The sequence below is a fragment of the Mesoplodon densirostris genome, chromosome 11, assembly GCF_025265405.1.
Source record: "Mesoplodon densirostris isolate mMesDen1 chromosome 11, mMesDen1 primary haplotype, whole genome shotgun sequence".
NCBI lineage: Eukaryota > Metazoa > Chordata > Mammalia > Artiodactyla > Ziphiidae > Mesoplodon > Mesoplodon densirostris.
This window is the reverse complement of record NC_082671.1, coordinates 37,953,630-37,970,954: the sequence shown is the minus strand read 5'-3', so window position 1 is coordinate 37,970,954 and position 17,325 is coordinate 37,953,630. Positions and strand designations below refer to the sequence as shown.

The 17,325-nt window shown below is 38.8% G+C and overlaps 2 pseudogenes; both read right to left on the bottom strand.

Annotated features, from left to right (window-relative positions):
• Nucleotides 1-10,633: 10,633 nt before the first annotated feature.
• Nucleotides 10,634-11,755, bottom strand: LOC132499326 (cytochrome b-like; annotated as a pseudogene).
• An 818-nt stretch (nucleotides 11,756-12,573) lies between these two features.
• Nucleotides 12,574-17,231, bottom strand: LOC132499500 (NADH-ubiquinone oxidoreductase chain 5-like; annotated as a pseudogene).
• Nucleotides 17,232-17,325: the final 94 nt, after the last annotated feature.

The window sequence follows — 17,325 nt, the reverse complement described above, 5'->3', positions numbered from 1 at the left end:
AATTAACTTATATCAGACAAGTCTCCAAATTTGTGGGTTTATTTGTTACAGCAACTAGTATACCCTAATACATCTTTTTTGAACAAACAGCTGGGTGGGTAAACTAGACAACAGTTGCTTTGCAAAATTTATTATTTATATCTCTGTTTCTCTCTCTCCCTCATTCTCTATTTCTCTATCTTTGTTTCAGTTACTTTCCTGTGGAAATCACACTTGAACATTATTTAGATTTTGGAGGAAGTGGAGAAAGTAAACAAGAAGTCCTATATAAATTTTCACATTAAAAGAAACTCTATACTAGAGTTTGGGGACTTGCATAGATTTTGTTCCAGTTATTATTATTTACTATTATTCCCTAGTAGTATGAAAATTCTGCCATGAAGAAGGTGGTGGTCAGGGAAGCATTTGAAAATCCTGGATCTCTATTGGTAATGTGATCATAATAGCTCCAAAAACTCACCTCTAAGCTCCACAGGAAGAGAATTGCCTATATATTCAAAAGAAGGAATTTCATATAAAAATTTGCTGCTTTCTGTTTCAATTAACCTCACCTATAAGAATCCTGACTGTTTGAAAAAAAGAAAATTATGAGATGATCCCACTTCCAGGCTAAAAGCCCAGATTAAGACCATTGGAGTCTCAGACTTATTACCTCAAAGCAGTGAAATGCAAGAGCTTCATGCTTAGCATGCATTACGTTTATAATTAGAGGAAAAAGTTGCTTTCATAAAAACAAAACAATGACATTAACAATAAACCCAGCAATAGTAGGCTTATTTTTGAATGTCTTATGTCAGACACTATGAGGACTATCCTGTTGCCTTCTTTTCCACCTGTCTAACTTGTGTAGGAATTAACTTGAGGCACTTCCTGTAGAAGGAAACTGAACCACCTCTCCGCACGCAAGCTCACACCTCTTGTGTTCCCACTGCTCTGTACACACACGTCCCCCAAAAGGTGAACAAATTATCTGCTTTATTTTCTTTTTTCTTTTTTTTATTAAAAAAATTTAACATCTTTATTGGAGTATAATTGCTTTACAATGGTGTGTTAGCTTCTGCTTTATAACTAAGTGAATCAGCTACACACAAACACACACACACACATATATATATATATATATATATATGTATATACCCATATCTCCTCCCTCTTGCATCTCCCTCCCACCCTCCCTATCCCACCCCTCTAGGTGGTCACAAAGCACCGAGCTGATCTCCCTGTGCTATGCGGCCGCTTCCCACTAGCTATCTACTTTACATTTGGCAGTGTATATATGTCCATGCCACTCTCTCACTTCGTCCCAGCTTACCCTTCCCCCTCCCTGTGTCCTCAGGTTCATTCTCTACATCTGCATCTTTATTCCTATCCTGCCCTTATGTTCTTCAGAACCTTTTTTTTTTTTTTAGATTCCAAATATATGTGTTAGCCTATGGTATTTATTTTTCTCTTTCTGACTTACTTCACTCTGTATGACAATCTCTAGGTCCATCCACCTCACTACAAATAACTCAATTTCATTTCTTTTTATGGCTGAGTGATATTCCATTGTATATATGTGCCACATCTTCTTTATCCATTCATCTGTCGATGGACATTTAGGTTGCTTCCATGTCCTGGCTATTGTAAATAGAGCTGAAGTGAACATTGTGGTACCTGACTCCTTTTGAATTATGGTTTTCTCAGGGTATATGCCCAGGATTGCTGGGTTGTATAGTAGTTCTATTTTTAGTTTTTTAAGGAACCTCCATTCTGTTCTCCATAGTGGCTGTATCAATTTACATTCCCACCAAGAGTGCAAGAGGGTTCCCTTTTCTCCACACCCTCTCCAGCATTACTGTTTCTAGATTTTTTGATGATGGCCATTCTGACTGGTGTGAGGTGATACCTCATTGTAGTTTTGATTTGCATTTCTCTAGTGATTAGTGATGTTGAACATCCTTTCATGTGTTTGTTGGCAACCTGTATATCTTCTTTGGAGAAATGTCTATTTAGGTCTTCTGCCCATTTTTGGATTGGGTTGTATGTTTTTTGGATATTGAGCTGCATGAGCTGCTTGTAAATTTTGGAGATTAATCCTTTGTCAGTTGCTACATTTGCAAATATTTTCTCCCATTCTGAGGGTTGTCCTTTGATCTTGTTTATGGTTTTGTTTGCTGTGCAAAAGCTTTTAAGTTTCATTAGGTCCCATTTGTTTATTTTAGTTTTTATTTCCATTTCTCTAGGAGGTGGGTCAAAAAGGATCTTGCTGTGATTTATGTTATAGAGTGTCCTGCCTATGTTTTCCTCTAAGAGTTTGATAGTGTCTGGCCTTACATTTAGGTCTTTAATCCATTTTGAGTTTATTTTTGTGTATGGTGTTAGGGAGTGTTCTAATTTCATTCTCTTACATGTAGCTTTCCTGTTTTCCCAGAACCACTTATTGAAGAGACTGTCTTTTCTCCATTGTATATCCTTGCCTCCCTTATCAAAGATAAGGTGATCATATGTGCGTGGGTTTATTGTTCCATTGATCTATGTTTCTATTTTTGTGCCAGTACCATACTGTCTTGATTACTGTAGCTTTGTAGCATTGTCTGAAGTCACGGAGCCTGATTCCTCCAGTTCCATTTTTCTTTCTCAAGATTGCTTTGGTTATTCAGGGTCTTTTGTGTTTTCATGCAAATTGTGAAATTTTTTGTTCTAGTTCTGTGAAAAATGCCATTGGTAGTTTGATAGGGATTGCATGGAATCTGTAGAGAGGCTTGCATAGTATAGTCATTTTCTCAATGTTGATTCTTCCAATCCAAGAACATGGTATATTTCTCCATCTGTTTGTATCATCTTTAATTTCTTTCTTCAATATCGTATAGTTTTCTGCATGCAGGTCTTTTGTCTCCTTAGGTAGGTTTATTCCTAGGTATTTTATTCTTTTTTTTGCAATGGTAAATGGGAGTGTTTCCTTAATTTCTTTTTCAGATTTTTCATCATCAGTGTATAGGAATGCAAGAGATTTCTGTGCATTAATTTTGTATCCTGCTGCTTTACCAAATTAATTGATTAGCTGTAGTAGTTTTCTGGTAGCATCTTTAGGATTCTCTATGTATAGTATCACGTCATCTGCAAACAGTGACAGCTGTACTTCTTTTCCGATTTGGATTCCTTTTATTTCTTTTTCTTCTCTGATTGCTGTGGCTAAAACTTCCAAAACTATGTTGAATAATAGTGGTGAGAATGGACAACCTTGTCTTATTCCTGATCTTAGAGGAAATGGTTTCAGTTTTTCACCATTGAGAATGATGTGGGCTGTGAGTTTGTCATATATGGCCTTTATTATGTTGAGTACATTCCCTCTATGCCTACTTTCTGGAGTGTTTGTATCATAAATGGGTGTTGAATTTTGTCGAAAGCTTTTTCTGCATCTATTGAGATGATCATATGGTTTTTATACTTCAATTTGTTAATATGGTGTAGCACATTGATTGATTTGCATATATTGAAGAATCCTTGCATTCCTGGGATAATCCCCACTTGATCATGGTGTATGATCCTTTTAATGTGCTGTTGGGTTCTGTTTGCTAGTATTTTCCTGATGATTTTTGTATCTATGTTCATCAGTGATATTGACCTGTAGTTTTCTTTCTTTGTGACATCTTTGTCTGGTTTTCTTTCTTTGTGACATCTTTGTCTAATCACCGCTGTGATTAGAACTGATCGTATGAATAGTGGTGTTTGGAATTGGGTTATAGTGGGTGGTTTTATGTAGCTAACAGTAGTGATAAAATTAATAACCCCAAGGATTGAGGATACACCAGCTAAATGTAGACAGAAAATAGTAAGGTCAACTGAAGCTCCTGGATGTGCTAAGTTTCCTGCTAAGTGTAGATACACATTTCAGCCTCTACCTGCACTGGCTTCGACTATTGATAATGTTAGTAGTAATAGGAAAGAAGGAGGGAGTAGTCAGAAACTTATATTTTTTATGCGGGGGAAAGCTATATCAGGTGCCCCAATTATTAGGGGCACTAGCCAGTTTCCAAACCCACCAATTATAATGGGTATGACTATAAAGAAGATTATTACAAATGCATGGGCTGTTACTACCACATTATAAATTTGGTTGTCTCCGAGAAGTGTGCCGGGTTGGCCTAGTTCAGCGTGAATTAATAAACTTAGGCCAGTGCCCACCATTCCAGCTCAGGCGCCAAATAGTAAGTATAACGTGCCAATGTCTTCGTGGTTGGTTGAGAATAGTCAGCAATTTATGAACGTAGGTAAAACGGCTGAGCAGGTATTAGACTGTAAATCTAAAGACAGAGGTTGAGCCCTCTTTTTGCCAAGTCCTGTGGCGAATTATCATTTTGAATTGCAAATTCAAGGAAGCAGTTTCAACCCTGCCGGGACTTCTCCTGCTTTTTTTTCTCTCAGCGGGAGAAGTAGATTGAAGCCAGTTGATTAGGGTATTTAGCTGTTAATTAAAAGTTTGTGGGAAATGTATCCCTGTAATCTAGTGAGGATTTACCTTAATTAAAGTGCTTGATTTGCATTCAATTGATTGCAATCCTTATTGGGCAGGAATTAAGTAAATTGTACTTGCTTAGGGCTTTGAAGGCCCTTGGTCTGGGCTAACCTAAATTCCTATTCTAGGATTGACAGTATTGGTGTGAGACGTAGAAGTATTGTGGATATTACGATTATGGTTGTTAAAAGGGTTATTTGTTTTGTGCAGTTGAATTGTCACTTTATCTTCATGTTGTTTGTAGAGGGGAATAAAGTTAGTGCTGTGGAGTATGTGAGCCGTATGTAGAAGTTTAGGTTGAGTAGTGCTGTGATGGCTATGAGTGTGGGCAGGATAATGGTATTATTTTTTGTTATTTCTTGAATGATCATTCATTTAAGCATGAATCCTGATAGTGGTGGGAGTTCTCCCATTGAGAGTAGAGTGAGTATGGTGAGGATTGTGGTGACAGGTATTTTGTTTCATGTGTGATAGTTATAGTGTGGTGGTGGTTGAGCTTTGAGTAAAGAGTATGAATATAGTGAGGGTTGTTATGATGTAGATTAGTAGGTTTAGGATGGTTATGGTTAGGTTATACAGTAAGATGGCTGTTACTCATCCCATGTGGGCGGTTGATGAGTAGGCCATGATTTTTGAGAGTTGTGTTTGGTTTAATCCACCTCAACCTCTGATTAGAATAGAAAGTATTGATAGGGCTAATATTAGATTTAGATTGATTGATGGTGAAATTTGATATAGGATTGACAAGGGTGCAAGCTTTTGTCATGTTAGTAGGATTAGGCCTGCTGTTAAGGGGATGCCTTGTGCTACTCCGGGCACTCAAAAGTGAAAGGGGGATAGTCCTACTTTAATAGCTAGTCCTATTGTTATTTTATGGATGCTGTTGGGTTGAATAGTTTTGTGATGGTTCATTGGCCAGAACGCAACAGGTTAATGATGACTGCTATTATAAGTAATATGGATGTGGTGGCCTGTGTTAGAAAATATTTAGTGGAGGCTTCTATGGCTCATGGATTAAAGTTTTTTATTATAATAAGGATGATGGCTATTATATTTATTTCAAACCCAATTCAGTCTAGCAGTCAGTGAGAGCTGGTAATTACGATTGTAGTTACTAAAATGACAGTTGTTAGGATAATAATAAAGATAATGGGATTTATTAGTATGGGAAGGATATAAACCAACATTTTTGGGGTATGTGCCCGATAGCTTGTTTAGCTGACCTTACTGTAGTATGTAGTGTAATGCGGTAGCACGGAGAATTTTGAATTCTTAAGGGTAGGTTCAATTCCTATGATTCTAGAAATAAGAGGGTTTGAACCTCTATTACTTACTCTATCAAAGTAACTCTTTTATCAGACATATTTCTTATGTTTGTGGAGGGATGCTTGCTGTTATGATGGATAGTGACAAATGTCATATACATAGGGCTAGTATTAGAGGTAGGAAGTTTTTTCAGAGTAAGTGTATTAGCTGGTCGTATCGAAATCGAGGGTAGGATGCTCGAATCCATAGGAAGGATGTTGTTAGTAGCAGTGTTTTAATAATGAAGTGAATTATGTGTAGTTCTGGTGTGTAGGGGTTGTGGAATTCTCCTAGGAATAGAATTGTTGTGAATATATATATTATAATGTTGTTGGCCTATTCTGCTAAGAAGAATATGGCGAATGGGTCTGCTGCGTACTCTACATTGAAGCCGGATACGAGTTCAGATTCCCCTTCTGTTAAATCAAAAGGGGCTTGGTTGGTTTGTGCTAGGGTAGAAATAAGTCATATTATGGCCAGTGGTCATGATGGGAAGACTAGTCATAGTTGTTCTTGTGTTGTGGTTAGGGTTGAAAGGGTGAAGAATCCATTTATTAAGAGTACTGATAAGAGGAAGATTGCTAGTGTTACTTCGTATGAGATTGTTTGTGCTACTGCTCGTAGGGCTCCGATTAATGTGTATTTTGAGTTGGAGGCCCAGCCAGATCATAGAATGGAGTATATGGCTAGACTTGATATTGCTAGTATGAATAATACTCCTAGGTTTATGTTGATGAGGGGGTATGGTATGGGTAGAGGGATTCATATTGTGAGGGCTAGGGTTAGGGGTAAGATGGGTGTGATGATAAATATGGAGGTGGAAGATGTGGCTGGTCGTAGGGGTTCCTTAGTGAATAGTTTGATTGCATCGGCAAAGGGTTGGAGTAGGCCATGGGGGCCTACAATGTTTGGTGCTTTTTGGAGTTGTATGTAGCCTAGGATTTTACGTTCTACTAGTGTCAGGAATACTACGGCTAGGAGCATAGGAATGATCGGCATTAAAATGTTAATTATGAACATTTCGTTGGGGAGAGGGTTTGAACCTTTGAGTATAAAGGTTTAAGTTTTACGCAATTAACAGGCTCTGCCACCCCAACAAAACCCTGGTGTTGGGTGATTAGTTTGTGCTTGCTTATTAAGTTGAGGTTAGATCATTAATTGTTTTGAAGGCGCTTATTTAAAGTGGGCCTTATTTCTCTTGTCCTTTCGTACTGGGAGAAATGCGTAAAGGATAGAAACCAACCTGGATTGCTCCAGTCTGAACTCAGATCACGTAGGACTTTAATCGTTGAACAAATGAACCCTTAATAGCAGTTACACCATTAGGATGTCCTGATCCAACATCGAGGTTGTAAATCCTATTGTCGATATGGACTCTAGAATAGGATTGCACTGTTATCCCTAGGGTACCTTGTTCCATTGATCAATTTTTGGATCAATAAGTGGTATTATGCTTTGGCTAGGAGGTCTAGGCTTTAATCACTCGGAGGGTTTTTTGTGCTCTGAGGTCACCGAAATTGTCAACCCATGTGAAATTTTGTTATTCCTCGGCGGTTTAAGATTATGGTTTGGGGGTTGATTAATTGAAGCTCCGTAGGGTCTTCTCGTCTTATTTTGTTATCCCTGCCTCTCCACAGGGAGGTCAATTTCACTGATTAAAAGTAAGAGACAGTAAAACCCTCGTGTGGCCATTCATACAAGTCCTTATTTACAGAACAAATAATTATGCTACCTTGGCACGGTCAGGATACCGCAGCCGTTTAACGATTGTCACTGGGCAGGCGATGCCTCTAATACTGGTGATGCTAGAGGTGATGTTTTGGTAAACAGGTGGGGTTTGTGTTTGCCGAGTTCCTTTTACTTTTTTAAATCTTTCCTTAAGTGCACGCCTGTGTTGGGTTAACAGTGTTTTTAACAAACAGTTTAGTGTTGGATTATATTTATTTACTGTTAATTATCAGTATATTATTTGTTGCTGATGTAAGCTTGTGCAGGGAGAAATATTTCTTGTTACTCACGTTAACAGTATTGCTTCTATAGTCTTATAGATTAGTCCACTAATAAGGCTAGAAGTTGATTTACTTAGTATTAGAATTGAAATATGTTTTGTTGTTGAGCTTGAACACTTTCTTAATTGGTGGCTGCTTTTAGGCCAGCTATGGTATTGTTTGCTTTTACTCTCTAGTCAAGGTTGTATCCATTTCTAAAAAGCTGTACCTTTTTAGACTAACATTTAAATATACGTTGAAGCCTATTGTGGTTTTTAGTATTATTTAACGTTGAACTGAAATTCTTTTCCTGGACAACCAGCTATCACCAGGCTCGTTAGGCTTGTCACCTCTACTTATAAGTCTTCTCACTATTTTGCCACATAGATGAGTTTGTTCTAGTATCTGTTCATAAGTAGCTCTGGTTTTGGGTATTTTAGCTTAAGTTCTCTTTGTTAAATTGTTACTAGTTAAGACATTATGCAAAAGGTACAAGGGATAAGCTTTGCTTTTTATTACTTTTAATATTTCTTTCATCATTCCCTTATGGTACTTTCTCTATAGCACCATCAGTGTTTAAATTTCGATCTCCTTTACTTTAGATGTCTGGTGAATGTTTTATTTGACTAGCTTGTGTTAGTATGGTGGGAAAGGTGTGGACTAAGTTTAGTTCAAGACATACATAGATCATGAAATCTTCTAGGTGTAAACTAGGTGCTTTATTTAAGCTATGTCTTGTTTTATCCAAACACACTTTCCAGTATGCTTACCTTGTTACGACTTATCTCCTCTCATATAATTGTTTAGCATGTGTTGATGGATTGTGGCTTTGTCATGGCACTTGAGGACGGTGACGGGCAGTGTGTGCATGCTTCATGGCCTTATTCAATTAAGCACTCTACTCTTAATTTACTACTAAATCCTCCTTTAGTTTTTAGGTTTCATAAAAACTTTAGTGTGGATAAAGGGTGTTCTTGGTGTAGAAAATGTAGCCCATTTCTTCTCACTCCATAGGTTACACCTTGACCTAAAGTTTTTATGTGTCATAATTATGCTTACTTTTGCTTCTTTTCAGGGTTTGCTGAAGATGGCGGTATATAGACTGGAGTAGCAAGTGTTGGTGAGGTTTATTGGGGTTTATTGATTATAGAACAGGCTCCTCTAGAGGGGTGTGAAGCACTGCCAAGTCCTTTGAGTTTTAAGCTGTTGCTAGTAGTATTCTGGCAAATAGTCTAGTTCTTATGATTATTTGGGTTTAGGGCTAAGCATAGTGGGGTATCTAATCCCAGTTTGGGTCTTAGCTATAGTGTGATCAGAATATATTAAAGTCACTTTTGTAGTTTATTTTTGTTTTTGTTATGGCTTTTTACAGCTTGATTAAGGTTTAACTTTATCTTATATGGTTCTTTAACACGCTTTATGCTGTAGTTCTATTAATTCGGGTCAATCGTATGACCGCGGTGGCTGGCACGAAATTTACCAACCCTAGTTAATATGGCTTAGTCACACTTTCGTTTATGGCTTAATTTTTATCACTGCTGTCTCCCGTGGGGGTGTGGTCAAGCAAGGTGTTGTGAGCTGCTGGCATGGTGTGCTTGATAGCTGCTCCTTTTAATCTTAGTGATTTAGAGGGCATTCTCAGTGGGGTGCAGATACTTGCATGTGTAATTCTATTAAAAACTAATAGAAAGGCTGGGACCAAACCTTTATGTTCATGGGGCTGGTGAGCCCATCTAGACATTTTCAGTGTCTTGCTTTATGAGATGTTTAAGCTACATTAACTTGCTGCATGTAGATGAGGTTTGTGTGGTTGTATTATGTGGTTTATGTCAGATTTAGTATTAGATTTTTGATAGGATGGTTGGCGAATCTAGGGGGAAGTCTGTCTATATGGGTGGTGAATATCTAAATAGCTCATTGGTATGACAGGAAGGGGGGTTGAAGTTGATTCATTATGATATATAACTATTTTAAGCCAGGGGGGAATAGTGAAGTGCTATGTCCTGTAATCATTAACTGACTGCACAACGTAGGTTGCTCTAGCCAAATAACAAATACATACAAGTCCAGCTACAATTTGCTGGACTGTGTTAAGACCTTTTAAGGTCATAGCTGAGTCCAAGCAATTTTCCCCCCAAAAATAAAAGATACCAAATGTATGAAACTGCAGTTATGTGTGAGCATGGGCTGATTAGTCACCAACCCATCGAGATGTCTTATTTAAGGGGAAAGAGTGGGCGATTTTAGATGAGATGGCCCTGAAGTAAGAACCAGATTGTCTGATAAAGTTCACTAACAGAAATCCCCACAAGCTATGGTCCCGGAGTGAGAAGAGGGACACCTGCTGAGCGGGTTGATGGTTTCACGTGGCCTGGTGATCAAGCTCGTGGTCTAATGGACAGGGTTACCAAACATGTTGGTTTAAACTGATTTAACTTAATGTACTATGTACGATCAATAATATATATGTACTATGTAATATTAATGATAGAATACATATTCATTAGGCATGGGGTAAATAATGTAATGCATGATTATACATATGATGTACGTGTATACATATGTGGGAAAGAGACATTATAGCAGTTATGTGGTGGTTACAAATATGTATGGTACACATAGCATGTATGTAGTAGAATGAATTATTTTTAGTACTGACATAATACTGTAGTTTTATGAATGTCTTATGATATACTTTTTTTCAGGGAATAGTTTATATAGAATTTCAGCTTTGGGTGCTGGCGGTGAAGTTTAGTGCTTCTTCCTTGAGTCTTGGGGAGATATGTTGTTCTCCTTTTCCGGTTTACAAGACTGGGGTATTGTGTTAGACTACAAAGACTCTTCATTTTAGGAACTTGTTTTCAATGAGACTAATTACTGGTATTAACACTAGGATTAAAAGAAAGTATAAAATGGATGCAGGTTGTCCAGTAATTATGTATGGGTGTTCCTTGGGCTGTCCTCCGATCCATGTTAGTGTTAGTAAGTCTGCCACTAGTACTCAAAATAAGAATTGACTGAAGGGCCGAAATATCATGCTTCGTTGTTTGGATGTGTGGAGTATTGGAATAAATGCCAGGACTAGGATTGAGAGCAGCAGGGCCAAGACTCCTCCTAGCTTGTTGGGGATTGATCATAGAATTGCATACGTGAATAGAAAATATCATTTTGGCTTGATATGTGGTGGTGTGCTGAGTGGGTTTGCTGGAGTGTAGTTGTCGGGGTCTCCTAGCAGGTCAGGTGAGAATAGGACTAATATTACTGAAGCTAAGATTAATAGTCAGGCGCCCAGGATATTCTTAATTGTATAGTAAGGGTGGAATGGGATTTTGTCTATATCGGCTGGGATTCCTGTGGGGTTGTTGGATCCTGTTTCGTGAAGGAAGAATAGGTGGACGGCTGTGATGATGAAAGGGAGAATGAAGTGGAAGGCGAAGAATTGTGTTAGTGTTGTCTACAGAAAAGCCACCTTAGATTCATTCAACGAGGGTATTGCTGATATATGGGATTGCTGAGAGTAGGTTTGTGATGACAGTTGCGCCTCAGAATGATATCTGTCCTCAAGGTAGGACGTAGCCTATGAATGTGGTGGCTATGACTATAAAGCAGTAGGATAACTCCAACATTTCATGTTTCCTGAAAGGTGTAGGATCCATAGTATAGACCGCGTCCTATGTGGGCATAAGGGCAGATAAAAAATATGGAAGCTCTATTTGCGTGTATATATCGAATGATTCAGCCATAGTTGATGCCTCAGCAAATGTGTTACTGATGAGAAGTCAGTTGTTGTGCCTGGTGTGTAGTGTATTGCTAGAAATAGGCCTGTTAGGATTTGTAGGATTAGACAGATGCCTAGTGAGGAACTGAAATTTCATCATGATGAGATATTTGATGGGGTAGGGAGGTCAATGAATGTGTTGTTGAGGATTTTTATTAGTGGGTGGGTTTTTCAGGTGTTGGTCATTGGTGTTCTTATAGTTGAATGACAACGATGATTTTTCATGTCATTGGTCATGGTTGAGGTCTATGTGAGAATAATGATGACATATATTGTATTCATTTTAAGTATTATTTATTTATTTATTTATTTTGCGGTATGCGGGCCTCTTACTGCTGTGGCCCCTCCCGTTGCGGAGCGCAGGCTCCGGATGCGCAGGCCCAGCGGCCATGGCTCACGGGCCCAGCCCCTCCGCGGCATATGGGATCCTCCCAGACCGGGGCACGAACCCGTATCCCCTGCATTGGCAGGCGGACTCTCAACCACTGCGCCACCAGGGAGGCCCTAAGTATTATTTTTGTGATTAGTTTTGCGGGGGTTTCTTCAAAACCTTTGCCTATTTATAGGGATTTAGGGTTGATTGTGGGTGGTGGTGTTGGGTGTGGGATTGTGCTAAATTTTGGTGGTTCAGTTTTGGGTCTGATAGTATTTTTGATCTATTTTGGGGGGATATTGGTTGTGTTTGGTTATACAACTGCTATAGCCACTGAACAATATCCTGGGGTTTGGATTTCTAATAAGGTTGTACTGGGGGCATTTCTTTTAGGGTTGATAGTAGAGTTTTTAATGGTGTATTATATTTTGAAGGATGAGGATGTGGAAATTGTGTTTAAGTTTAATGGGTTGGGGGATTGGGTTATTTACAATACTGGTGACTCTGGGTTTTTTAGTGAGGAGGCTATGGGGATTGCAGTGTTATACAGCTATGGTACTTGGTTGGTGATTGTTACTGGTTGGTCATTATTTATTGGTGTTGTGGTTATTATGGAGATTACTCGGGGAAATTAAATTAGGAGTATACTGAGGGTGATGCTAATGAGAAATGATAGAAAGTATAGTTTAATAAGGCCTTTTTGGTTTGAGGTTAGTGTGGAGGATTTTAGTTGAATGAAGGCTGTAGTCTTTGGTAGGACAGTTTCTAGTCAGATCAAGTCTAGTAAGGAGGTTGCTAAGTTTTGGCTTATTAATAGGTTTAGATGGGGAGGTAGGCGGTATATGATAGTGGGGAAATATCCTAGGAGAGTGGAGAATTTAGAGGAGTTTGAGGGGTGAGTATATTTTAAGTTTTGTGTGTTAAGATTGATTTCGAATGCTAGTACGAAGCCCAGAGCTGTTACTATAAGGGCAGTTAGTTTTAAGTGCAAAGGTGTAGTTATTAGGAGGATGGTTGTTGGAGGGATGTTGTTGGAGATGACAAAGCCAGCAAAAATACTGCCGATTAACAGGCGTTTGATGGAGTTAAGTAAGAGGGGGTTGTTTTCATTGATAGGAGCTGAAGGAGAGAAGCGGGGCTGTCCCAGTTGTGCGAAGAAGATATTGCGAGTGCTATAGATGGTTGTGAGGGAGGTAGCGGTTAGTTATTAATAGGGCTCAGGCGTTGGTATAAGACGTGGTGGTGGTTTCGATAATTAGGTCTTTAGAGTAAAAACCGGTGAGAAAAGGTATTCCCATTAGCGCTAGACATCCAATGATAAGGGCTGTTGCAGTGATGGGTAAGGTCTTGAATAAGCCTCCTATTTTTCGAATGTCCTGCTTGTTGTTCAGGTTGTGAATAATGGATCCAGAGCACATTCATAGTATGGCTTTAAAGAAAGCATGTGTGCAAATATGTAAAAATGCTAGATGAGGTTGGTTAATACCAATTATTACTACCATTAGACCTAATTGGCTTGAGGTAGAGAAGGCAATAATTTTTTTTTTTTTCTTTTTGCGGTATGCGGGCCTCTCACTGTTGTGGCCTCTCCCGTTGCGGAGCACAGGCTCCGGATGCGCAGGCCCAGAGGCCATGGCTCACGGGCCCAGCTGCTCCGCGGCATATGGGATCCTCCCAGATCGGGGCACGAACCCGTATCCCCTGCATCGGCAGGCGGACTCTCAACCACTGCGCCACCAGGGAGGCCCGGCAATAATTTTTTTAATGTCGTTTTGGGTGAGAGCACATATGGTTGTGAATAGGGTGGTAAGGGCTCCTAGGCAAAGCGTTATTGTTTGAATGAGTTTGTTGTTTTCTGTTTAAGGGTAAAATCGGATAAATAGGAAAATTCCCACTACAACTATTGTGCTTGAGTGGAGTAGGGCCAAGACTGGGGTAGGACCTTCCATTGCTGAGGGGAGTCAGAGGTGAAGTCCAAATTGGGCTGATTTTCCGGCTGCGGCTAGTAGGAGTCCTGTGAGGGGGAGGTTTAAAGGGCTTAGGTCGAGTATGAAAATTTCTTGTAGGTGTCATGCATTTGTGTTGGATAAAAATCATGCCATTGATATAATGAATTGATATCTCCGATGCGGTTATATAAGATTGCTTGAAGAGCAGCTGTGTTTGCGTCTGTTCGTCCGTGTCATCATCCGATGAGCAGGAAAGATATGATTCCTACCCCTTCTCATCCAATAAAAAGTTGGAAGAGGTTGTTGGCTGTAACAAGGATTAGTATGGTGATGAGGAAGAGGAGTAGATACTTGAAGAACTGGTTGATGTAAGGATCTGAATGTATATATCATATTGAGAATTCTATGATAGATCATGTGATAAACAATGCCACTGGTATGAATATAATTGAGAAATAACCTATTTTGAAACTAAGTGTCAATTTAAGTGTTTGGACAGTAATTCAGTGTCAGTTTGAAATGAGTATTTCTTGGCCTGTGTGAAGGAATATTATTGTTGGGATTAGACTGGTAATGAAAGCACATAAGATGGTATTTTTTACATACGATGGATATTTATCATTTTTGTAGAAGTTTGTACTAGTTATCATGATTGGAATAATTAGTACTAGTAGTGTGATTAGGCAAAAGAAGGGAATAGGTTTATTACTTTTATTTGGAGTTGCACCAATTTTTTGGTTCTTAAGACCAATGGATAACTACCATCCTTTAAAAGTTTGAAAAAGCCATACTATTAGGTATGGGGGCATGAATTAGCAGTTCCTGCAATACTTTCTCGGTAAATAAGAAGTCTTAGTCTTCTGTTGCTAGATCCACAATCTAGTGTTTTTTTAAAACTATATTTACAGTATAGGGGGCCCAAGATGATTTTAGGGTTTAGTGACAGGAGTAGAAGTGGTAGGATATGGAGAGCTATAAGAGCATGTTCTAGTGTGAAGGAAGGTATAATATTATCAATATGGTGTGTACATTTGCTGCATTGTGTTGTGATTAGTATATACATGGAGTATAGGGCTGTAATTACAATTGGTTCCTATTAGGATAATAATGAGATTTCACCATGAGAAAGTTGATATAACTATGAACAGTTCTCCAATTAGATTAATAGTTGGGGGTAGGGCAGGTTTGTTAGGCTTGCTAATAGTCATCAAGTGGCTATTAGTGGGAAGAGAATTTGCAGGCCTTGGGCTAAGATTATAGTTTGGCTATGGGTTCGCTTGTAATTTGAGTTTGCTAGGCAAAATAATATAGACGACGTGAGGCCATGAGCAATTATTAGGGCAGTAGCCCCTATGTAACTTCGAGGGGTTTGAATGAGGATAGCTGCAATAACGAGTGCTATATGGCTGACTGAGGAGTAGGCAGTGAGTGATTTTAGGTCTGTTTGACGTAGACAAATAGAGATAGTTATGATTATTCCCCATAAGGAAAGCATAAGGAAAGGGTATGCTATGTATTCTGTTAGGGGATTGAGTATTCACGTGATTCGTAGCATGCCATAGCCCCCCGAGTTTTAGTAGTACAGTGCAAGGACTATGGAGCCTGCAATGGGGACTTCTACATGTGCTTTGGGTAGTCAAAGGTGGAGGCCGTAGAGGGGCATTTTTACTATAAAGGTTATCATGCAGGCCAATCATATAAAGATGTTGGATCAGGAGTTGGATAGTGGTTGGGTCCAATATTGAAGTACTAGGAAATTTAGGGAGACTATGATGTTTTGTATGTATGTTAATGCCACTAGCAATGGGAGTGACCCAATTAATGTGTAGAATAGAAAGTAAAGTCCTGCATTAAGTTGTTCTGTTTGGTTACCCCAGTGGATAATGATAAAAAGGGTAGGGACTAGCGTGGCTTCAAATATAATGTAAAATAGGATTAGCTCTGTGGCAGTGAATTATGATTAAAAGTGTTTGTAACATGATTAGTATTATGATGTATAGTTTTTTTCGGATTAGTGATTCTTTGAGTAAGTGGGATTGGCTGGCTATTAATATTGGGGGCGGAGTCATATTGTTAGGATTAGTAATGGTGCAGAGAGGGAGTCGGAGAAGAATATTAATGAGTAGTTGAGGCTATTGTCGTTGAAATGGTTAAGAAGAAGTAGGTTTGTAAGGCTAATTAATCGGCTGTGGGTTGTGGAGGTAATTCAGATTATGTTGCTTTTTGATAGCCAATTTAGAGGTATTAATATCATTGTGGGGATAATAAATTTTAGTATTGGAGAAGTTTGAGGTTTTGTACGTAATTGGTCCCACATGTGTTTGATACTATTACAATAGGGCTAATCTGAGGTCTGCTTTGCAGGCGGCGAGTACCAGTAGGATGAATGGTATTATGCTGGCTAAGGTGAAATGTGAGTTTAAGCTTGTCAGGGCTGCTAGGATAAACAGTGATAGTATCATGCCCTTCAGGCAAAGTAGTGAGGGTATTAGGTGGGACCAGTATATTAGTAACCCTACAAGGGGTATAGTGAAAGCTATAATAATGTTTAGATGTACTAGGGACACTTGGTAGTTATGAGTTTAACCATAATCTAAGGAGTCGAAATCACTTGTTTTATTTTCAACTAAATACCATATTCAGCTCATTCCAACCCCTTTTGAGTTCATTCGTAGGTCAATGAAATAAAATAATGAAATTAAATGAATAATGAGATTCATTAATATCATTATTCATAATATTATTATCCATAATATTATTAATATTCATAACAATGAAATTAAAAATAGGGCTATGATAAGTATTGTTTTTACGTTTGTTTGGGTTGCTCAGGGGAGGGGTAGTAGGAGGGCAATTTCTAGGTCAAAAAGAAGGAAAGTGATTGCCACTAGGAAAAATTTTACCGAAAAGGGTAAACGGGCGGATCCTATAGGGTCAAATCCGCATTCGTAGGGGCTTGTTTTTTCTGCGTAGGGTTTAGTTGAGGAAGTCAGAAGGCGATAAGTAGGAGTAATGAGGCTAGTATTGTGTCTGTTAATAAGGTCAGTATTAGGTTTATTGTTCTTTTTCGGGGTATACCGAAACTAGCGGATTGGAAGTCAGTTGTACTAATTAATACTAAAAGGACTGTGAGCCTCATCAATAGATACGTAAAGAAATAGTCATACAACATCTGCAAAATATCAGTATCAAGCTGCAGCTTCGAAGCCGAAGTGGTGGGTGGATGTGAAGTGGAATTTTTGTTGGCATAGGAAACAAACAATGAGAAAAGTAGATACAATAATTACCTGCAGTCCGTGGAATCCTGTGGGTTCGAAGAAAGTTGATCTATAGACTCCATCTGAGATTGTAAAGGGGGCTTCGTAATACTCTGACGTTTGTAGGAGTGTAAAATAAACACCGAGGGCAATTGTAATAAAAAGGGCTTGGGGTAT